Source organism: Dromiciops gliroides, chromosome 6 (assembly GCF_019393635.1).
Source record: "Dromiciops gliroides isolate mDroGli1 chromosome 6, mDroGli1.pri, whole genome shotgun sequence".
In the NCBI taxonomy this organism is placed as follows: Eukaryota; Metazoa; Chordata; class Mammalia; order Microbiotheria; family Microbiotheriidae; genus Dromiciops; species Dromiciops gliroides.
In genome coordinates, this window is record NC_057866.1 from 279549654 (window position 1) to 279573863 (window position 24210).

At 36.5% G+C, this 24210-nt stretch overlaps 1 protein-coding gene and 1 pseudogene across 7 annotated transcripts in view; both read left to right on the top strand.

Moving 5' to 3' along the window:
* The window catches only part of SGCZ (sarcoglycan zeta), a 623247-nt gene that overhangs the window by 293661 nt on the left and 305376 nt on the right, over nucleotides 1–24210 (top strand). The window lies entirely within an intron of this gene.
* Nucleotides 22975–23510, top strand: LOC122731123 (annotated as a pseudogene).

A 24210-nucleotide genomic window follows, 5' to 3' on the forward strand; every position in this document is an offset into this window, starting at 1 on the left:
GTTTCTCACACCTATTCCTGAAAATTATGTCCTCCCACATCACCTTGCTGTTATATCTTAAGCATGTGCCATGGAAACTCCCAGATCTTTCCAGAATGACTACCATCTCAGCATACCTTCCCTACCTCATACTAGTGAAAAAGCTTGAGTAAATTCAAATTTAAGACTTTAATCTTATTCCTATTGAATTTAATCTTATTAGACTCCACCCAATGATCTAGCCTCCCCGGAAGGTTCTGGATACTGTCAACAAGTGTGGTAGGTGTACCTCCTAGCTTTGTGAGCTCCATATTGAAGGATTCCATTTATACCCTTATTCAAGTCCTTGATAAGAATTCTAAAAATCACTTAGCACAGTCCTCCAGTGGGTGGCTGAGTGCCTGGAATATAGTAGACACTTCATAAATCCTAGTTGACTGAAACAGCATAGGAACATACACAGATCCCTAGGACACTCAGCTTATGACCTTGCTCCAAGATGACCTTGAACTGCTCCACTTCAAATCCAGGAATGGATCCAGATCTGAACTGATCTAATTCTATTGTCTTCTCAGCCACATCTTTCCATCATCTCCACAAAAATAGCCTGGAAGACTTTCTTAAAAGCTTCCCTAAAAGGCTATCCATAGCATTCTCCTTGTCTATTAATTTGTCAATCCTTTTAAAAGAGAAATGAGGTTAGCCTGTATGGTGTTTTCCCTTTATTTTTTAAATTATGAATTTGACAAATATAAATAAGATTGATTCCATATATATGTACATATTTACATATGTATATACAGGTATGCTCTATATAGTTGTACATACATGAACAGAAAACAAAGATAACATATAAAAATTAATCTTTATTGCAAAAATATTTAGTTTTGCTACATATATAATGTATTACATGTTAATATAATATGAATGAAAACATTTATGTATTACATAAATATATGTTGCATTATAAACTGCATATTAAATCAACATGGTGATGCAGAGACTACTCTGTCTCTTTATTTTGGCATCACTACCAACATTCTTTTCCTTCACTTACTCTCTACCCTTAAATATTCCTCTCTACCCCGACAAAAAAAAAATCCTCCATGGTAACAATAGGTATAATCAGGTACATTGATTGGCCATTGTATTTGCCTAAGCCTGCACCTCTATTCAGTCACTTCATTGCCAAAAGTTAACAAGAATGATTTAGCATCAGGCTTTTAAAGCCATAATTGGTCATTGTATTGATTAGAGTTCTTATGTCTTTCAAATTTACTTTTCTTAACAATATTGTAGTCATTTAAAAAATTGCTCTTCTTTTTCTGTTCATTTCACTTTTCAGTAGTTTGGAGAAATCATCCAAAGATTCTCTGACTCCATGTCCTTTATTGTTATGATAACTCTCTATATATCTAAATACATATATATCTATAGATATAGATATGTGTGTATCTATATACAATTATTAGAACTCTATAACTGCATTCTATTATATTTTTATGCCGCAATTTAATTCATTCTCCAATTGAGGAGACTCCTTTTCACCCTTAGATTCTAGTTCTTTTGCTATATCTAAAAGTGCTGATATATGTGTGTGTGTGTGTGTGTGTGTGTGTGTGTCCTTTTCTTCCACCCTTTGTGATATTTAAGATATTGGCATGTCCCAACCATAGAAAATTTATAATTCTCTAACTATTTAATGTTCTCTTTATTTGAGTAAAGAGTGTTATATAAATGTATTCATGTAATACCTATATTAATCTTGATAGTGACATGGGAGTCAGAACTATTAAAGTTTAAACTGGCCAACTAGCTATCAGGATGGACACACCTAAGAAGTAGGTGGAGATTAAATTCTATAGCAAGAAAGTCAGTTAGGTGGGGCTACTACCTGAGCTCTCACCCAGAGAAAACTCCAGAGGTCAGGACTATCATTCTGAAAGAACCCCCTCCCCCACCTGACTCCCTGACTCTCAGGAATTTTTCCCTACACCCAAAAGGAACTTTCCATAGTCAGGTGGTCACCCCATCCATCCCCCCAACCATCCATGCTCTCACTCTTCTGTCCAGGTGGAGGAGAAAGATATCTCAGAGAATCATGACTCTGAACTATCTCCCCTTGAGGTGAAGTTTTTGACTTCCCTCTTGGTCACTTTCTCTAAGCACCCAAATAAAAGACCTCTAATTCTAATTGAATTGTGTGTGAGAGGCATAATTCTTTAAAGAAGAATGCCTAAGGACCCCTACCACCTATTTCCCTGTGACATATATATATATATATATATATATATACATATAAACACACACACATATTCTGTGGCTATTTCAAATGGAATTTCTATCTCTGCAGGGTGTCACTGGTGATAAACAGAAAGGCTGATGATTTATGTGGGTGTACTTTGTATCTTAATACTTTATTGATATTGTTTTACTTTTGAAATGAAATCTCAAGGATTTGCTAAGTAAAACATCATCATCCATAAAAAGCAATATTTTGTTTCCTCTTTGCCAATGGTTATTTCCTCATTTGCTATAACTAGCATTTCTACCACTCTATCAAATAATAGCTCTGCTTATGGGCATTCTTGATTTATGTTGGGCCTTATTGGAAAGATTCTAGAATTTATTCATTACATAATATGCTTGTTCCTGGTTTTAGATAAATATTATTTACCTTATTCTGGAATATACATTATATTTTCTTAATGTTCTTAAAATAAATGATGTTGTTTTTGTCAAATTCTTTTTCTTTTGCTTTTTTGCATCTATTGATATTACTATGTTGTCTATTATTGCTTCTCTCATTAATGTAGTATATTACTTTTATAGTTTCCTACTACTGAATGAGAATTTTACTTCTGGTATAAATCCAAACTAATTAAACCCTGTAATCATTTTATATGTTGGTATAGACCTCCAAAACTTACTGCCAAGTGCCTCTCCCAACAGAGAAGCTTGGAGTTTCTTGGACACCTCAGTCCTGGGATAAGCCAGTCCCATTTTGAAAAGGAGGGAAAGAAGGGAAAGATTGGCTAGAGGCTTTGTTTACTCCTACAGACTTTTTGAGATTGAGTAATATTTTATTTACATTAGAATAAGAATATGATGATATTTTATTCATTTTTAAATTTGCATTGAAGTTCATTAAGGATATTGGTCTACAGTTTTCCTTCTTTTTCTTTCCTGTCTTATGTATCAAGAAAATGTTCACCTCATTAATAGAGGTTCTTTTCTCTACTTTATTTTTTTCTTTTGTAAACAGTGTACAGAGTGTTAAATTAACTTCTATGCATATGTGATATTATTTGTAATTCCATCTGAAGTTTTTTTTTTTACTTTTAAAGAATTTCTTTACAGATTTTTTTCTTGAGTTGAGTTATTTAAATCATTTAATTTTTGTTCTTTAAATCTGGGGACTTTATTTTTATTAATTTTGTAAGTATTTATTAAAAAACAATCTTGATGGCAAATAATTGAAAAAAGGGTCTATTTTGATTCTTCTTCTTTTTACAAGTTTGGCTAATAGTTTATCTATTTTACTTTTTTATTTAAAATTTCCCTTTATTTTATCTGTTTAATTCTTTTTAATTGTTTTGATTCTTTAAAATATCTTCTGATATATTTAGAAGTTTTATTTTGTTTATTTTGGTTTGTTTTTTGCAGGGCAATGAGGGTTGAGTGACTTGTCTAGGGTCATACGGCTAGTAGGTGTCAAGTGTCTGAGGTCAAATTTGAACTCAGGTCCTCCTGAATCCAGGTCCAGTGCTTTATCCACTGCACCATCTAGCCGCCCCCCTTTTTTGTTTTTTAAAAGAGGATATTTGATTTGTTGCTTTTTTGTTTGAATACCCAATTAATTAAGCTGTTGTACTTCTCCCCTTAAAAATATAATTTAAAAAGACATTTAGTGAAATACTACCACCATCCCACCCAGAATTTCTATAGATGTATCCCAAAAGATTTTGTATGATGTCTTTTTCTTTAATGAAATTGGTCATTGTTTCTCTGATTAGTTCTTTGAAACATTGATTTTTTAGGATTTTAAAATAAAGTCTGTTTTTAGTGTCTAAATTTCAATCCTCCCTTAGAAGGTTCTTTGTTATATTTTAATTGTATTATTGTCAGTAAGCTGTATATTTAATATTTCTACTTTGGAGAGATGTTTATGAGGCTTCTTTTAAATACTTAAAACATGGTGTTTTTTGTTAAAGGTACTGGGTTAACATGATTAATATACACATTACTATCTATCCCCATGCATTACTTATCTGACAACTATCTTTTCTAACTTTTTTAGAATTCCCTTTAAGTCCTTAACTTGTTTCTTTGTAAGATTTTTAAAGGTTTTTTTTTCTTTTGAGCTTTGAAATTGACACCTGACGTTACCCAATTGTTATAGTTTTTTCTATTTCTCCCCATAATTTGATTAACTTTTCCTTAAAGAAATTAGATGTTTTGCAATTTGGTGCATATCTATTAAGTGTTTATTCTATTCCATTATTTACAGAGACTTTAAGCATAACATTGTTTCCCCTGCTTATTTCTTTTTAGCATGTTTAATTTTACTTTTCCCTTGCATTTTCCCTTTCTTCTTAAATATCGTTGCTTCACACACTTTACATCTACTGGTGCTCAGAGATAGCTGGCCCCTCCCAGAAGGTCCAGCCACCTTCTCCAGTACTGGTTGCTGTTTCTTCCATGCTCCTTCACACACTTGTCTAGGAGGAAGAGGAGAGGTTCCTAGCTCCATTCTCTCCTGCCTATACTTCCCCTCTTAGTCATTTAGCAGTTTTTCCTTCTTCAATGTTCCTTCCTACCATCAAAATTACCTCATCCAGATCCTTGTTGCTATTATCTACCAGCTGAGGAACCTTTCTCATTCTTTCCCCCAGAGTTCAGTACTTGGCACAAAGCCTTCCATTATAGTGCATCTCTTGTCATCTTGTTCAGAGATTTCACTTGTAAGTTGCTGTCCCTCCCTTCTAATACCCCATCCCTCTGGGCCCTTGGCCTCCTCAAGGCCCATGATCACTATACCTTGGCCACACCCCAGGAAATTCATAACTTTAGACTTACCATCACAATGTTCATAGATGAGGAAACAGAGAAACAGAGAGGCTCAATTGTGAGCCTATGGGTTTTGATTCATAGCCTCTTCTTACATTCCCAACACAGAACCACTTCCCTGCAGCCCTTTAATTTGCTAAGAAAAGAGAAAGTAAGATATAGGATATGGGAAGGGTTTAAAAAAAAAAGAACAGCATAAGAGAAAGGGCTTAAAAATCTTCAAGTGTTACAAAAACTCTGAAGGTTTGTACAAGAAAGAAGAGGAGATGGAAACAGCGACTAACCTACATGATGACCTCATTATGAAAATATTATTATGATAAAAGCCTTTGTCTGACATATTCAGGGCAACTTAGATGAAGGGGGAAAAAACCCAACAAGCTATAAACCAGAATGCTTCTGGAAATGATTCCCAGAAGCATGCCACATTTTTATACTTACACCATTGACTAAGAGCTTAAGAAAATTGAATATCCTATCCTATAGTTCTTTTATTACAAAGTTTAAAGTGCCCAATCATTGGATACAGCAGTGCAAAACCCAACCTTAAAGGAAAAGGCATCCTGAGTAAGCAATTTAGCCACTCAATAAATACATTTTTAAAAGTTCAGATTAGCAACACACACAGAAAACCAAAATAAACATGCAGAAAAAGAAAAGGAAAGGCAAAAGTGTTGAAAGAAAGCCTTATACTGAGAACATGACCTATAGCTTGATGAACTGATCACTGAGTTATTTAATAAATGCATATATCTTGAACAAGAGCTACAGATGGAAAATGAGCAAGGTTCAATTCAATTCAACCAATGGAGCTGAAATGGCAAGAATAGAGATTTCAGGATGACATCTGTTCAATTCCACTGTAAAGGCACTGATTCCAAGCTGTTTTCCAAGCTGTCCAACACCAGTTTTTTAAAAGGAGTCTTCTCCTGAGGATACTCTATCTAGATAGACATTGTAAAATGGCACCACCTCTGATACCATAGTAGTTGTAGCAATGGGCTTGGACATAGGAAGATACTCCCTAGCTGCTGACCCTAGAGAAGTTACTTGACTTCTTGGCCTTAGTTTCCTCATCTGCAAAATGGGGAGAACCATAGTACCTCCTTCACAGAGTTGTTGTGAGGATCAAATGAGACAACTTGTGTAAAACTTGAAAGCTGTTGTTATTATTATTATTATTTAGATATGTCAGTGGATCCTGAGTGTCTTTATGAGAAAACTCTCTCACAAAAGCAGATATTGGACCTTTCATACCTCATATCCTGTGTGGCTCATGCCTGTGGCCTTCTGCCAGTCCTGTCTTCTGCTTAATGTAGCACATACATCCTCTTCATCACATTGACATCATTTGCAAGTCTGTGATAATCCACTCCAATACTAAAGCTTAGTGGATGTTCCCTCAATTACTTGTTCAAAAGTACCTTATCCTTTCATGTTTCTCAGGAATTGTGGGTGCCTTCAGAGTACCAACTCCCCAATCAATCACACATATTAAACTATAGCAGCCTCTTTTTATCTTTTGCATTCCTTGGCAAAGAACTCAGAAAGTGTCTACCCAGAAGGATTGAATTCCTCATGCTCTTTCTCAGAAAAGTCAAAGCTGAAGTGGAGGCACCTGGGAAATATGGAAAAACACAGAACCTGAAGTCCTCAATCCTAGGGATGGAGGATAAAGACTGAACCTGGGATTTCACTTGGAGAAGGAACCCAGAGGTGGGGGAACTGTTTAGAACCAGGCAAGTGGGCACTTTCTCTACAAATTCAGGATTTGGAGAGATGAAGTGAATTAGCCAGGGTGACAAAGCCAGGATTTTGCAGAGATAGGTCTTGAAGCAAGCCCTTCCTGGTTCACAGTCTCAGGTGGTTTGGTTCAAATCCTATGTCTACCATCTCTGCCAGTCTCTGAGATCAAATGAAATAATGTATATAAAGAATTTTTAATGTTTAAAGTACTAGATAAAGATTATTATTATTAACATTATTATTGTTATTTTTATTACTATGACTATTGATATCCTCAGTTTTTGAGGATATTTGGGCACTGTCCAATGACCTCATCTTCTTGAGCCTCATTAAGGCATCAGTAAAATGGGGATAATTGGCTTCTTGCCACCTATGGTTTCAGGTTGTCATGAGAATCCAAAGAGGACATTGTAAAACAATATACCTTGGCTGCACACTGACTAGCTGTCATTATTGCATTCCACCAGCTCCCAACTGGCCGTGCCCTTCTCCTTGACTCTCATCATTCCCTTAAATTGCCCCTCACATTCAATAGCCCTTAATCAGATCTTTGTGGAAATATGTGGTGGCTGTGCTTGGACAGGTCTTCATTGCATTAAAAGGCACTATATGTCAATACTGAAAGCATTAGAAAACAAAGTGAGTCAGAGAACCCTCTGTACAAGGGGAAAATAGAGGAAATGGGCCAAGGTTGTTTTTTTTTTCCCCTCAGTACCAGCCTCTTCATTTATCACACTCCAGAAATCCATCTTTCCACCACAGCAATCCATTCCCCTATTATTGCAAGTTGCTTCATGCTTGACCTGTCTTCTGCCTGCCCAGAGATTTACAAAAGTCAGTATGGTACCAAAGCTCTGAAATTATCATACAGATCAATTGGCTGATAAGGAGACATCTTTGAAATGACTTCCCCATACCAATTCTTTATTGGTAAATCCCTCCAACCTATTTAAACCCACCCAAACTTTGGGTTACCCTCTGGTTGACCCAAGACTATGATTCCTTGAGGATTGTAGTGTCCCATAAATCCCAGTCATTTACCATCAGGGCAAAGATATCAAGACTAAAAAGATAAACTTTTGTTTCTGAGAGAAAATCAGAGCTATTGAAAATCTTGCACAATCTCCCAAATTCAATCCAATCTACTCCCTTCCTCTCTCTGATTCCTGGACCCAGCTCACTATCTACCTACAGTGTCTAGCCAAGATACAAACATGTACTGATGGACCAGATGTAGTCTACTAAAAAAGTTTTATTTCTTTAGACATACTTTTAGTCAATAATATCTCCTCCCATTTTGTATTTGTGAAAGTAATTTGTTGAACCAAGTATAAGACTTTTTCCCCATTAAATTTATCTAATTATCTTGCAAATTCCTGATGCAGAAAGCACATAATAAATACTAGTTGCTTGCTTGTTTCCTAGGTGTGTGATCCAGATGGATTGCACCAGTGGCAGACATAGATTGGCAATCATTCCAGGGAAAAGCAACTGAGAATTTTAGTGGTGTGGGCTCAGTGTGAAATAACATTAGCAGGGGACTGATGTGGCCACCCCATCCAGTAGGAGGTCCCACTGCCTAGACAAGTACTTGAAGCTTTGCAAAGTGCCTAACATATATCATGATTGTCTCTAATAATAATAATAATAATAATAACAACAACAACAACAACAACAACAATAGCAATCCTATGAGGTAACTAGTATGGATGAGAAAACCAAGGTTCTGTGTACTCAGTGACTTGCCCCAGGGCCATTACATCTAAGCCCCAGAGCCCCCCCTTTTTTCATAAAAGTATTTTATTATTTTCCAGTTACATGTAGAGATAGTTTTTAAAATTTGTTTTTATAATATTTCTAGTTTCAAATTTTTCTCCCTCCTCCCTCCCCAAGACAGAAAGCAATGTGACATAGGTCACATTAAACATATGTCTACATTACTCATATTGTGAAGGAAGAATCTGAGCAAAAAGGAAAAACTTCAAAAAACAAAAACAAAAATAGAAATAGTATGGTTCAATCTGCATCTAGATTCCATAGTTCTTTTTTTCTGGATTTGGAGAGCATTTTCCATCATGAGTCCTTTGGAACTATCTTGGACCATTGTATTGCTGAGAAGAGTCTAGTCTATCACAGTTGATCAACACACAATTTTGATACTGTGTACAATGTTCTCCTGACTCTGCAGAGTCCATTTTAAGAGAAGGTTTTTGCTGACTCCAGGACCTGTCTTCTTCCCCTTACATCTGAAGAGGAATCAAGGGACATCTCCCAGATCATTGGATCTGAGCATCCAATGCCACTCTGTCCTGCTTGGGCCACAGCTGGAGGACTTCCTGTATTAAGTTCTTGCTGACACAGAATATCTTAGCAGAGACCCAGACATGTTGGAAAGCATCCCAAAGATGGGAACCAGTTTGATGAAGGGCTTCAAGGCCATATTCAGTTAGAGGAATTAGGAGTGTTTAGATAGGAGAAGAGGAGACTCAGGGGGAACATGAAGGTTGTCTTGGGTGCATTTGAAGATCTGCTACCTGCTTCCCTCAATCTTGATCAGTACAAAGCCATTCCAGGCTCCTATTAAGAGTCTGATTCTACAAAGCTGGTGTTTGTTTTGAAAGGAGAAGTGTTTCCTTCTTTAGAAAGCCTGTTCTGATTCATTCAATTACTGTGGATTTATTTTGTGCATAACTTGTGTACACTACTCTGCATATAGAGTGCATCTCTTCCCTCTTTCCTCCCAAATAATGTAACCTCTTTGAGGGTAGAGATTGTCTCCTTTTTTCCTTGTGTCCTCATGGCTGTGAGGTGTTTAATGAAGCTGATTGTTGGTTGAATGGCCAAAAAGGGCAAATGAACTAGCCTGCTGTGTTGAGGAAACAGCCTTGATTCCACTGCCTCAAGGGCAAGATCATTCATCTTTGCTTTTCCATCATAAGACTTTGTACATAGCAGGGGGGGTGTTCAATTCATTTTTACCTAATTGAATGGAAATATTTCCTTCTGGTGTAATGAATTTTCTAGAATTAATGGCTATAATACCTCCAATTTAGGGACACCTTTTTTGATGCCCCCCTTTCCTTATACATGAGAACTCTTTATGGTGCAGAACACCATAAAAATAATGGAATGGAATGGGTTGGAATAATGGAGTGTCTTGGAGATCAGTTAATGAAGTTTATAATTGTGAGTAAGGGGGATTTGATACCCATGCCCTATGATGTGATAAGATACATTAAGAACTGATGTACAGGGGGCAGCTAGGTGGCACAGTGGATAAAGCACCAGCCCTGGATTCAGGAGGACCTGAGTTCAAATCCGGCCTCAGACACTTAACACTTACTAGCTGTGTGACCCTGGGCAAGTCACTTAATCCCAATTGTCTCACCAAAAAAAAAAAAAAAAAAAGAACTGATGTACAAACAAAGCATTAATACCCAGTGATCCCTTTATGAGGTACCAACAGGTCCCTTGAATGAAATAAAGGGATTGACTTTATTGTCAATTAGTCACATCCCTAGAAAGCCAAGCCTGGGGGTGGGGGGGAGGGGGGTAACAATGCAAATTTCAAGGTACTTTGTGGAATACTCCTCTTGTTAGAAATGAAAGGGAGTTTATCTTTTCTTCTCTAACCCTGCATGCTATCTAGTGGCAACCTACCCAGGGGAAGACAGTCCACCTTATTGTGAAGGTTGACAGTCCTTTGGCTGGGGGTAGTTTTAGACAGAGTTTAGGCACAGATACAGACAGTATGAGAAGTCAATATGAGAAACTTGGTAGACAAGAAAGGAGCCACTATGAACTCAAAAGAGACCTAGACCTGGCACTTTGATAGACAAACAGAAAAAGGACCAGACACTGGGAACCTAAATGAATAATCCACTCATCAAAGAAGCTAAACCCAAAGAAACTGAATGAATACTCTTTGAAGAGAAAAAGGCCCTGTTGTATCAGGAGTTAAGAACTGCTTTGGCCACTAGTATTCCTTATCTGTGTGCACGGTTACCCAGAGTATGATGCCCTCTTTAGACTATCTCTCCAGGTAAAAGTTACTGCTCTTTGGTCCTAAAGTATCTCTGGATTGTTACTTTTAACACTGTACCTCATGAGATCCCACCAGTGTGTTTTTCATTAAAAATCAACTGATTATCACAATTATTTCTTAGCAAAGGTAATTACTAGTAAGTCTGTGCTTAGAACAATATCTTTTATGTAGGCTAGGGTACTTTTTCCTTAAAGCCATACTTGAGACTTTATTGGTTCAAGGGACTGAGATTCAGGCCACATACATAGATTAAAGGTGGACTAAATAAATTTTAAAAACAGCCCATAAGGAGAGCCTCTCCCTGCACCACCTTTCCCCCTCTCTCCCCTCCCCCATTGCAGAGGTAGTAAACCTGTTCTTTTTTTTTTTTAACAAATAAGGTATTTTATTTTTTCCATTACATGTAAAATAGTTCTCAACTTTTGTTTATACAAGCTTTACAATTTCAGATTTTTCTCCCTCCCTCCCCTCCCTTCCCCCTCCCCTAGTCAGCAGGTAATCTGATATAGGTTATATCTATATATCTATATACATATATATATATATATATATATACACACACACATATATATATATACACATAATAACATTAATCCTATTTCTGCATTAGTCCTGTTATAAGAGAAAAAAATCATAGCAATGATGAAAAAACTTCAAAATAGAAAAAAAAAAAACAGCACCAAAAACAAAAGAAATAGTATGGTTCATTCAGCATCTATACTCCACAGTTCTTTTTTTTTTCCCTTGGATTTGGAGATCCTCTTCTATCATGAGTTCCCTGGAACTCTTCTGTACCATTGCTTTGGTGAGAAGGATATAGTCCATTACAGTAGGTCAACACTCAGTGTTGATGATACTGTGTACAATGTTCTTCTGGTTCTGCTCATCTCACTCATCATCAGCTCACGCAAGACCCTCCAGGTTTCTCTGAACTCCTCCTGCTCATCATTTCTTACAGCACAATAGTATTCCATTGTATTCATATACCACAACTTGTCCAGCCATTCCCCAATTGATGGGCACCCCCTCAACTTCCAATTCCTTGCTACCACGTAAAGAGCAGCTATAAATATTTTTGTACATGTGGGTCCTTTTCCCCCTTCCATGATTTCTTTGGGAAAAAGACCTAAAAGTGGAATTGCTGGGTCAAAGGGTATGCACAGCTTTATTGCTCTTTGGGCATAATTCCAAATTGCTCTCCAGAATGGTTGGATCAGTTCACAGCTCCACCAAAAATGCATTAGTGTTCCAATTTTCCCACAGCTTCTCCAACATTTATTATTTTCCTTTTTTGTCATTTTAGCCAATCTGATAGGTGTCAGGTGGTACCTCAGAGTTGTTTTAAATTGCATCTCTCTAATCATTAGAGATTTAGAGCATTTTTTCATATGGCAATAGATAGCTTTGGTTTCTTCATCAGAAAACTGCCTGTTCATATCCTTTGACCATTTCTCAATTGGGGAATGACTTGGATTCTTATAAATTTGATTTAGTTCCCTATATATTTTAGAGATGAGGCCTTTATCAGAAGTACTGGCCTCAAAAATTGTTTCCCAGCTTTCTGCCTCCCTTCTAATTTTGGATGCATTGCTTCTGTTTGTACAAAAATTTTTTAATTTAATATAATCAAAATCATCCATTTTGCATTTTATAATATACCCTATCTCTTGTTTGGTCATAAACTGTTTTCCTTTCCAAAGATCTGATAGGTACACTATTCCTTTCTCTCATAATTTACCTATGGTATCACCTCTTATGTCTAAATCATGTATCCATTTTGACCTTATTTTAGTTAAGGTGTCAGATGTTGGTCTATGCCTAATTTCTGCCATACTATCTGCCAGTTTTCCCAGCAGTTTTTGTCAAATACTGAGTTCCTATCCCAGTAGCTGGGGTCTTTGGGTTTATCAAACACTACATTACTACTGTCATTTACTACTGAATTTCCTGAGCCTAGCCTATTCCATTGATCTACCACTCTATTTTTTAGCCAGTACCAGATAGTTTTGATGTCTGCCACTTTATAGTAAAGCTCCAGGTTTGGTACTGCTAACCCACCTTCCTGTGAATTTTTTTTCATTATTTCCCTGGATATTCTTGATTTTTTGTTTTTCCAGATGAATTTTGTTATTATTTTTTCTAGCTGTATAAAATAATTTTTAGGTAGTCTGATTGGTATGGCACTGAATAAGTAAATTAATTTAGGCAGTATTGTCATTTTTACTATATTAGCTTTGCCTATCCATGAGCAATTGATATCTTTCCAATTATTTAGATCTGATTTGATTTGTGTGAAGGGTGTTTGGTAGTTGTGTTCATAGAGTTCCTGGGTTTGTCTTGGCAAGTAGACTCCCAAGTATTTTATATTATCTACCATTCCTTTTTTTTTTTTTTTTACATATAAGGTATTTTATTTTTTCCATTACATGTAAAGATAGTTCTCAACTTTTGTTTATACAAGCTTTACAATTTCAGATTTTTCTCCCTCCCTCCCCTCCCTCCCCCCTCCCCTAGACAGCAGGTAATCTGATATAAGTTATATCTATATATCTATATACATATACATAGATATATATATATACATATATGTATACACATAATAACATTAATCCTATTTCTGCATTAATCCTGTTACAAGAGAAAAAATCAGAGCAGTGATGCAAAACCTCAAAATAGAAAAAAAAACAACAGCACCCAAAACAAAAGAAATAGTATGGTTCAATCAGCATCTATACTCCACAGTTCTTTTTTTTTTTCCCCTTGGATTTGGAGATCCTCTTCTATCATGAGTTCCCTGGAACTCTTCTGTACCATTGCATTGGTGAGAAGAATATAGTCCATCACAGTAGGTCAACACTCAATGTTGATGATAATGTGTACAATGTTCTTCTGGTTCTGCTCATCTCACTCATCATCAGCTCAAGCAAGACCCTCCAGGTTTCTCTGAACTCCTGCTCATCATTTCTTGGTTTTTTTTTTTTTTGTTTGTTTGTTTGTTTGTTTGTTTGTTTGTTTTGCGGGGCAGTGGGGGTTAAGTGACTTGCCCAGGGTCACACAGCTAGTAAGTGTTAAGTGTCTGTGGCCGGATTTGAACTCAGGTACTCCTGAATCCAGGGCCAGTGCTTTAACCACTGTGCCATCTAGCTGCCCCCTGCTCATCATTTCTTACAGCACAATAGTATTCCATTGCATTCATATACCACAACTTGTCCAGCCATTCCCCAATTGATGGGCACCCCCTCAACTTCCAATTCCTTGCTACCACGTAAAGAGCAGCTATAAATATTTTTGTACATGTGGGTCCCTTTCCCCCTTCCATGATTTCTTTGGGAAAAAGACCTAAAAGTGGAATTGCTGGGTCAAAGGGTATGCACAGCTTTATCGCTCTTTGGGCATAATTCCAAATTGCTCTCCAGAATGATTGGATCAGTTCACAGCTCCACCAAAAATGAATTAGTGTTCCAATTTTTCCACAGCTTCTCCAACATTTATTATTTTCCTTTTTTGTCATTTTAGCCAATCTGATAGGTGTCAGGTGGTACCTCAGAGTTGTTTTAAATTGCATCTCTCTAATCATTAGAGATTTAGAGCATTTTTTCATATGGCAATAGATAGCTTTGGTTTCTTCATCAGAAAACTGCCTGTTCATATCCTTTGACCATTTCTCAATTGGGGAATGACTTGGATTCTTATAAATTTGATTTAGTTCCCTATATATTTTAGAGATGAGGCCTTTATCAGAAGTACTGGCCTCAAAAATTGTTTCCCAGCTTTCTGCCTCCCTTCTAATTTTGGATGCATTGCTTCTGTTTGTACAAAAATTTTTTAATTTAATATAATCAAAATCATCCATTTTGCATTTTATAATATACCCTATCTCTTGTTTGGTCATAAACTGTTTTCCTTTCCAAAGATCTGATAGGTACACTATTCCTTTCTCTCATAATTTACCTATGGTATCACCTCTTATGTCTAAATCATGTATCCATTTTGACCTTATTTTAGTTAAGGTGTCAGATATTGGTCTATGCCTAATTTCTGCCATACTATCTGCCAGTTTTCCCAGCAGTTTTTGTCAAATACTGAGTTCCTATCCCAGAAGCTGGAGTCTTTGGGTTTATCAAACACTACATTACTACTGTCATTGACTACTGAATTTCCTGAGCCTAGCCTATTCCATTGATCTACCACTCTATTTTTTAGCCAGTACCAGATAGTTTTGACGACTGCCGCTTTATAGTAAAGCTCCAGGTTTGGTACTGCTAACCCACCTTCCTGTGAATTTTTTTCATTATTTCCCTGGATATTCTTGATTTTTTGTTTTTCCAGATGAATTTTGTTATTATTTTTTCTAGCTGTATAAAATAATTTTTAGGTAGTCTGATTGGTATGGCACTGAATAAGTAAATTAATTTAGGCAGTATTGTCATTTTTACTATATTAGCTCTGCCTATCCATGAGCAATTGATATCTTTCCAATTATTTAGATCTGATTTGATTTGTGTGAAGAGTGTTTGGTAGTTGTGTTCATAGAGTTCCTGGGTTTGTCTTGGCAAGTAGACTCCCAAGTATTTTATATTATCTACCGTTATTTTAAATGGAATTTCTCTTTCTATCTCTTGCTGCTGGACTTTGTTGGTCATGTATAGAAATGCCTATGATTTATGTGGATTTATTTTATATCCTGCTACTTTGCTAAAGTTGTGAATTGTTTCAAGTAATTTTTGAGTTGATTCCCTAGGATTCTTTAAGTATACCATCATATCATCTGCAAAGAGTGATAGTTATGTTTCCTCCTTGCCTATTCTAATTCCTTTAATTCCTTTTTCTTCTCTGATTGCTAAAGCTAACATTTCTAGGACCATATTAAATAATAGGGGTGATAATGGACATCCCTGTTTCACCCCTGATCTTACTGGGAAGGCCTCTAATTTATCTCCATTGCATATAATACTTGCTGATGGATTTAGGTAGATACTGTTTACTATTCTAAGGAAAGCTCCACCTATTCCTAAACTCTCTAGTGTTTTTATTAGGAATGGGTGTTGTACTTTGTCAAAAGCTTTCTCTGCATCTATTGAGATAATCATATGATTTTGGTTGGTTTTCTTATTGATGTGGTTGATTATGTTAATAGTTTTCCTAATGTTGAACCAGCCCTGCATTCCTGGTATAAATCTCACCTGATCATAGTGTATTATCCTGGTGATCACTTGCTGTAATCTCCTTGCTAATATCTTATTTAAGATTTTAGCATCAATATTCATTAGGGAAATTGGTCTATGATTTTCTTTCTCTGTTTTTGCTTTGCCTGGTTTTGGTATCACCAGCATATTTGTGTCATAAAACGAATTTGATAGAACTTCTTCTTCACCTATTTTTCCAAATAATTTGTATAATATTGGAATTAATTGTTCTTTAAATGTTTGGTAAAATTCACCCGTAAACCCATCTGGTCCTGGGGATTTTTTCTTAGGGAGTTCATTAATGGCTTGTTCAATTTCTTTTCCTAATATGGGTTTATTTAAGGATTTTATTTCTTCTTCAGTTAACCTGGGCAGTTTGTATTTTTGTAAATATTCATCCATTTCATTTAGAGTAAACCTGTTTTTGGCAGTTTTCTGATGAAGAAACCAAAGCTATCTATTCCCATATGAAAAAATGCTCTAAATCTCTAATGATTAGAGAGATGCAAATTAAAACAACTCTGAGGTACCACCTGACACCTATCAGATTGGCTAAAATGACAAAAAAGGAAGATAATCAATGTTGGAGAGGCTGTGGGAAAATTGGAACACTAATGCATTGTTGGTGGAGCTGTGAGCTGATCCAACCATTCTGGAGAGTAATTTGGAATTATGCCCAAAGAGCGATAAAGCTGTGCATACCCTTTGACCCAGCAATCCCACTTTTAGGTCTTTTGCCCAAAGAAATCATGGAAGGGGGAAAGGGTCCCACATATACAAAAATATTTATAGCTGCTTTTTACATGGTAGCAAGGAATTGGAAGTTGAGAGGGTGCCCATCAATTGGGGAATGGCTGGACAAGTTGTGGTATATGAATACAATGGAATACTATTGTGCTGTAAGAAATGATGAGCAGGAAGAGTTCAGAGAAACCTGGAGGGTCTTACGTGAGCTGATGATGAGTGAGATGAGCAGAACCAGAAGAACATTGTACACAGTATCATCAACATTGAGTGTTGACCTACTGTGATGGACTATATTCTTCTCACCAATGCAATGGCACAGAAGAGTTCCAGGGAACTCATGATAGAAGAGGATCTCCAACAACAAGAAAAAAAAAAAGAAAGAAAGAACTGTGGAGTATAGATGCTGATTGAACCATATTATTTCTTTTGTTTTGGGTGCTGTTGTTTTTTTTTTTCTATTTTGAGGTTTTGCATCACTGCTCTGATTCTTTCTCTTGTAACAGGATTAATGCAGAAATAGGATTAATGTTATTATGTGTATATATATGTGTGTGTGTATATATATATATATCTATATGTATATGTATATAGATATATAGATATAACCTATCTCAGATTACCTGCTGTCTAGGGGAGGGGGGAGGGAGGGGAGGGAGGGAGAAAAATCTGAAATTGTAAAGCATGTATAAACAAAAGTTGAGAACTATCTTTACATGTAACGGAAAAAATAAAATACCTCATACATTAAAAAAAATAAAAATAACAAAAAAAAACAAACAACAACAAAAAAGAAAATAGAGTAAACCTGTTCTTAACTGAGAAAACACCATAGGAGGGGAAAAGAAGCTATAAAATGTTTTTCCCCAAACCCTGAGGTAACTTTCCTTCAAATACTCATAGTATCCATTAGAAGAGTGATCTAACATTTAGGGTATAATGGTCTGAAAGATCCATATAGGACAAAGGCAGCTCACAACTCCTGATGGTCCTGGGAATTCTTTCTCTCTTTTTAGAGTTGTCATCCTGGGTCCCAAGTTCTGCTTCCATTCTTCAAAATTGTTTCCTCTCTCCTTTGAGGGATGGTCTTGCTTTATCTATGTCTATCTGGAGGGGGATGTGGTTCTCTGCTTCCTGATGATGGACATGGTATACCCTACCAGCTGAGTGGCTCAACTTGAAAATGGTATGACCAGTGCAGGAAGGAAGGGAGAGAGAAACCCTCCCTTTCCCACCAAAGAGTGATAATTCTCTCTGGATCACAGTTATTCCTTCATTTCTTGCTCCTGGCTTGAAACATTGTTACATCAAAGAACTCCATATCTATTGAAAGGGTGCTTCCCACTGGGCATTTTGCTGCTACATGACATGACCTGAGGGTGAGGTGGGGAAGAAATGCCCCTTCTCTTCCTACAGGGTTAGGCTGGGAAATATATAACAAATGCAGAAAAGTATGGAAAGATTTACATTAATTGATTCAGAGTGAACAAAGCAGGCCTAAGGAAAAAATACACAATGATGGTGATAATTTAAATGGAAACCACAAAAAAAGAAATTGAAGATGAATGTTGAAGATTTAAAAAAAAAAAAGAAGCACCTCCAGAACCCCCCCCCCCACACACACACACATCATTAAAAGGGATAAATACCTGAGAATTAGAGTTCTTCTCCCTTCCCTTGCAGAGATAGGATGCATCACTAATAGTCACCTAATTGCCTCCTGGGCAGCCTAGTGAAAGAAGGGCCCTCCTAGCTTTTGGGAGAATTAGATTTCTATGTGAATGGGGAAAGAACTGTGGTTTTAAAGGGCTTTTTGTAAGTGACTAGGCTTTTTTTTTTAACATTCCTTTTTTTTTTAAACTGAATTCCAAATTATTTTCCTTCCTGATGCCCCTTTACATCCATTGAGAATCATGATAATATAATACCAGTTATACATGTGAAGTCATGCAAAAAATGTTTCCATATTAGCCAGGTTGAAAAGAAAGTTTAAAAAGCAAGAAAAATAAATGAAAAAGTATGCTTTGATTTGTACTCAGAGTTCATCAGTTCTCTCTCTGGAGGTGGATAGCATTTTTCATCACGGGTCATTTTCTTGTTCACTGTAGCTGTCTTTCACAGTAGATTACCATTACAATTTTGCTCACTTCACTTTGAATCCTCAAATAAGTCTTCCCAGGTTTTCTGAAGCCATTGCCCTCATCATTTCTTAGGGCACAATAGCATTTAATTACAGTCACATACCACAACTTCTTCAGCCTTTCCCCAATTGATGGGCATCCCCTTAATTTCTAATTTTTTTGCCACCACAAAAAAAAAAAGCTGCTATTAATACTTGTATGCATATGTGTCCTTTTCCTTTTTTTAAAATTCTCTTTGGGATACAGACCACTGTATTGCAGGTGTAAACTGAGGCAAATGCTCTCTTAGAGGAATTTGGATCTCTCAGAATGCAAAGACCAGTTCACAAGATTTAAATCCCCTTCTTTCAAAAAGAGAAGGAAATGAGAGAAAGACAATAATTGTAAAAATCAAAAGAAAGGTTTTATTAAAGCATGGAAGAAAGTCCAGTATGATCATCAGTGCTACCCACCCTATAGCAGACTAGGACACCATGCAATAGATTGTAAGCATTTAGATACAGTTTAAACAAAGGCAGGTAAGGAATTTGGGGTGGACTTAGAAAGGCCCACTCCCAAAGGGAGGGGTATGTGTGTAAGGAATTAGAGGGGTGGAGGGTGTGGCTTTTGGTACACAAATCAGAAGCAAGTGTTAGTGATTGGAAGTTCAGTTCAAGGTCTTGGTGAGATCTCTTCAAAAAGAAAAAAAATGATTATAGCTGAAGATAAGAGTAATATCCATAATCACAGATCCTGCTGTCAGATAGGTTTTTGATTGGCTTCAGAGTTACTTAACCACCAGCTAGGTTTACTCTGGGTCATGCAAGGGATTGTTGATGTGTTAGCCAAGGAAGACAGTCCTTATATAGTTGTTCTGATTACCTGGGTAATTAGGGGTCTCAAGCAAATCAAGGTGCCCATTTTCATACTAGGTGGGAGGATATGCAGTTTTATAATCCTTTGGGCAAAGGTCCAAATTGTTCTCCAGAATGGTGGGAATAGTTCACAACTCCACTCACATTGAAATAGTACCCTGATTTTTCCACATCTCCTCCAGCATTTATTGTTTTCCTTATGTGTCATGTTAGCCAATTGAATAGGTGTGTTATGGAGAAATGGGGTAGGGGGTTTGAGGTAGGGGTTGGGGTTTGGGATAGGAGTTGGGGTTCTTAGAAATTCCTCTTTAAAGAATTACACCCTGTTGCACACAAATCCAATAGAATAAGATAATAGTTTATTTAGGGACTGGGGAAGGGAAACCAAGAAAGAAATCCTTGGAGTTCTTCTCATGGAGAGAAGGCATGGTATAGAGCATGGATCTGAGATACCAATCTCCTTGAGCAGGAGACAGGCAGATACTTTTTGTTTTTTTAGTGAGGCAATTGAGGTTAAGTGACTTGCCTAGGCTCACACAGCTAGTAAGTGTTAAGTGTCTGAGGCCAGATCTCCTGACTCCAGGGCCGGTGCTCTATCCACTGTGCCACCTAGCTGCCCCCAGATACTTTTATAGAAGACAGATGGGGGTGATCATCTGACTGTGGAAAATTCCTTTACTGAGGGAGGACTATCCCCCATTGGTGGTGGCTGGGGGAATTGGGTGAGGGGCAGCTTTGGATCTCTCAAGCCATCTCTCTCCCCCTCTCGCCACAAAGACAGCAGCCACACCTAATTTTATCTCCCCAGGGGTGGGGGAGACTGGAATGAAGGGTAATGGTCCCAGAGCTAGCTCAATCCTGATCAGGTTCCACTTACCTCTTTAGGTGTGTCTGTCCTTTGGTTTACTTTCTCAAGGAGAAGGTTCTTTGATATACCCCAGAGAACTTCTGGGGTGGCCTGGGCCCATAACAGGTGTCAGGTAGAATTTCAGACATTTTTTCATTTCTCTAATCAGTAGTGATTTAGAGAATTTTATATGACTATTGACAACTTAGATTTGTTCTTCTGAAAATGGCATGCTCATATCCTTTCACCATGAGAGTGAGAAAAAGAGAGAGAGAGAGCAAGAGCGAGACAGGAAGAGAGAGAGAGAGAAAGAGAGAGAGAGAGAGAGAGAGAGAGAGAGAGAGAGAGAGAGAGAGAGAGAGAGAGAGAGAGAGAGAAATAAGACCTTCTTCAGAGGTATTTGGTGTAAAAATATTCCCCCAGTTTCTAGCTTTCCTTTTATTTTTGTTTATGCAAAACCTTTTTAAATGTCTGTGATCCTCTATTTCCTGTTTCATCATTTTCCCTTATCCCTAGACCTGACAGGTAAATTTTTCCATACTCCCCTAATTTGCTTTTGTTATGTTTTATGTCTAAATTACATACCCATTTTGACCTGATTCTTGGTATATGGTGTGAGATGTTCTATGTCTAGTTTTTTCCAAATTGTTTTCCAGTTTTCCCAGCAATTTTGATCAAAGGGTGAATTCCTGCCCCCAAAGCTTGGATATTTGGGTTTATCGAACAGTAGATTACTATAGCTATTTACTAGTGTGTATTACATTCCTAATCTATTCCACTGATCTGCAACTGTATTTCTTAATAACCACCAGATTTTTTTTTTATAATTGCTAGTTTGTAATATAGTTTGAAATCTGGTACTCCTAGACTAACTTCCTTCACATTTATTTTTTTTTAATTTCCTTGATATTCATCACTTTTTGTTCTTCCAAATAATTGGTATAGTAATGAATAAGTAAATGATTTAGGTAGAATTGCCATCTTAATTTTTGTTATATTAGTTCAGCCAATTCATAAGCAATTAATATACCTATACTTCTTTAGAACTGTCTTTGTGTGAAATGTTTTGTAATTGTGTTCATGTAATGCCTAGGTTTCTCTGGGCAAGTAGATTCCAAAATATTTTGTATTGTCTGCAGTTATTTTAAATAGAATTTTGCTATCTCTTCTTACTTAGTTTTGTTGATAATATATAGAAATGTCAATGATTTATGTTGATTTGTTTTATATCCTACAACTCTGCTAAAATTGTTAATTGTTCCAACTAGTTTTTAGTTGATTCCCTAGTATTATAAAAAAAATTATAAATGTTTAAAAATCACATAATCTGGGGGCAGCTAGGTGGTGCAGTGGATAAAGTACCAGCCTTGGATTCAGGAGGACCTGAGTTCAAATCCCACCCCAGACACTTGACACTTAACACTTAACTAGCTGTGTGACCTTAGGCAAGTCACTTAACACTCATTGACCCATCAAAAAACCAAAAACATAAACAACAACAAAAAAATCACATCATCTGCAAAGAGTAATATTTCTGTTTCCTTATTGATTTTTTTTTTTGGTGGGGCAATGAGGGTTAAGTGATTCACCCAGGGTCACACAGCTAGTAACTGTCAAGTGTCTCAGGCAGGATTTGAACTCAGGAACTCCTGAATCCAGGGCCAGTGCTTTATCCACTGAGCCATCTAGCTGTCCCCTTTATTGAATATTTTTATTTCTTTGATTTATTTTCCTTTTCTTATTGCTACAACTAGCATTTCTAATGTAATATCAAATGATACTGGTAACAAGGGAAATCCTTACTTCACTACTAATCTTATTGGAAAGACTTCTAGTTTATTCCCATTATAGGTAATGTTTGCTCTTGTTTTTAGATAGATACTACTTATTATTTGAAGACATGTTCTATGGAGTTCTATGTTTTCTAGTGTTTTTAATAGGAATATGTGTTATATTTTGTCAAAAGCTTTTACTGCATCTATTGATATATGGTTTGCGTTGTTTTATTTTTATTGATGTGGTCAATTGTGCTTATAGCTTTCCTAATACTGAACTAGCCCTATATTCCTGATGTAAAGCCAGCCTATTCATAGTGTATGATCTTTGGTTATGTTGTTATAATCTCCTTGCTAGGATTTTATGTACATTTTTACATTAATATTCATTAAAGATATTTGGCTATAGTTTTCTTTTTCTGTTTTTGCTCTCCATAGTTTAGGTATCAAGTCATATTTGTGTCATAAAAGGAATTTAATAGAACTCCTATACTTTTTTTTTTCAAAATAGTTCATATCATATTGGAATTGATTGTTCCTTAAATATTTGGTAGAGAAAGCTCTGTTCTCTCTTCTGGTTTTCCACCATGGCTCAAGATCAAGGTGAAAAGGAAAACCCCATGCAGGAACTGTGCATCCAAAAGCTCTGCCTCAACATCTGTGTTGGGGAGAGTGGGGATCGCCTGACCCGGGCTGCCCAAGTGTTGGAGCAGCTCACAGGCCAAACCCCAGTGTTCTCCAAAGCTCGCTATACTGTCAGATCTTTTGGAATCAGGAGAAACGAGAAGATCGCAGTTCTCTGTACAGTCCGTGGAACAAAGCTGAAAAGATTCTGGAGAAGGGGCTAAAGGTGCAAGAATATGAGTTAAGGAAAAATAACTTCTCAGACAAGGCAACTTTGACTTTGGGATCCAAGAGCAGATCGACCTGGGGATTAAATACGACCCAAGCATCGGCATCTACGTCTTGGACTTCTATGTGGAGCTGGCCAGGCCCGGCTTCAGCATTACAGACAACAAGCTGAGGACAGGCTGCATCGGGGCCAAACACAGAATTGCCAAAGAGGAAGCCAGTGCGCTTGTTCCAGCAGAAGTACGAAGGCATCATCCTTTCTGGCCAATAAAGTCCTGTTTTCTCTAAAAGATCAATAAAATGCTCCCTGAAGTGTAAAAATAAACAAATAAATAAATAAATATTTGGTAGAGTTTACTTGCAAATTCAATGATTAAGTCCTGTGAAATTTTTATTTGCAAGCTCTTTTAAGGTTTGTTCAATCTCTTTTTCTAAGATAGAGTTACTTAATTATTCTATTTCCTTGCCTGTTAATCTGGGAATTTTATATCTTCAAAATATTCATCCATTTCACATCCATTCATTCATTCATAGATTATCAGTTTTACTGGCATCTAATTTAGAAAATGACTCCTAATAATTGTTTTAATTTCATCTTCATTGGTGGTCCATCCACCTGTTTCATTTTTGATACTAATAATTTGATTTCCTTATTTCTTTTTAAAAATAAAATTAACCAAATAGTTTGTCTATTTTATTAGTTTTCTTTTCATGAAACCAATTCCTACGTTTCTTTTTTGGTTCAATGATTTTTACAAAAAAGTTACATTTTTATTCTCTTCTTTGATTTTCAAGATTTCCAATTTTTTTAATTGAGGATTTTTAATGTGTGCTTTTTCTCTCTTTTTTTTTAGTTGTATGCCCAATTCATGGATTTCTTCTTTTTTTATTGATACGTGCATATACAAATGTAAATTTTCCAATAAATACTGTTTTGATGGCTTCTCATAAATTCTGTTATGTTGTCTCAT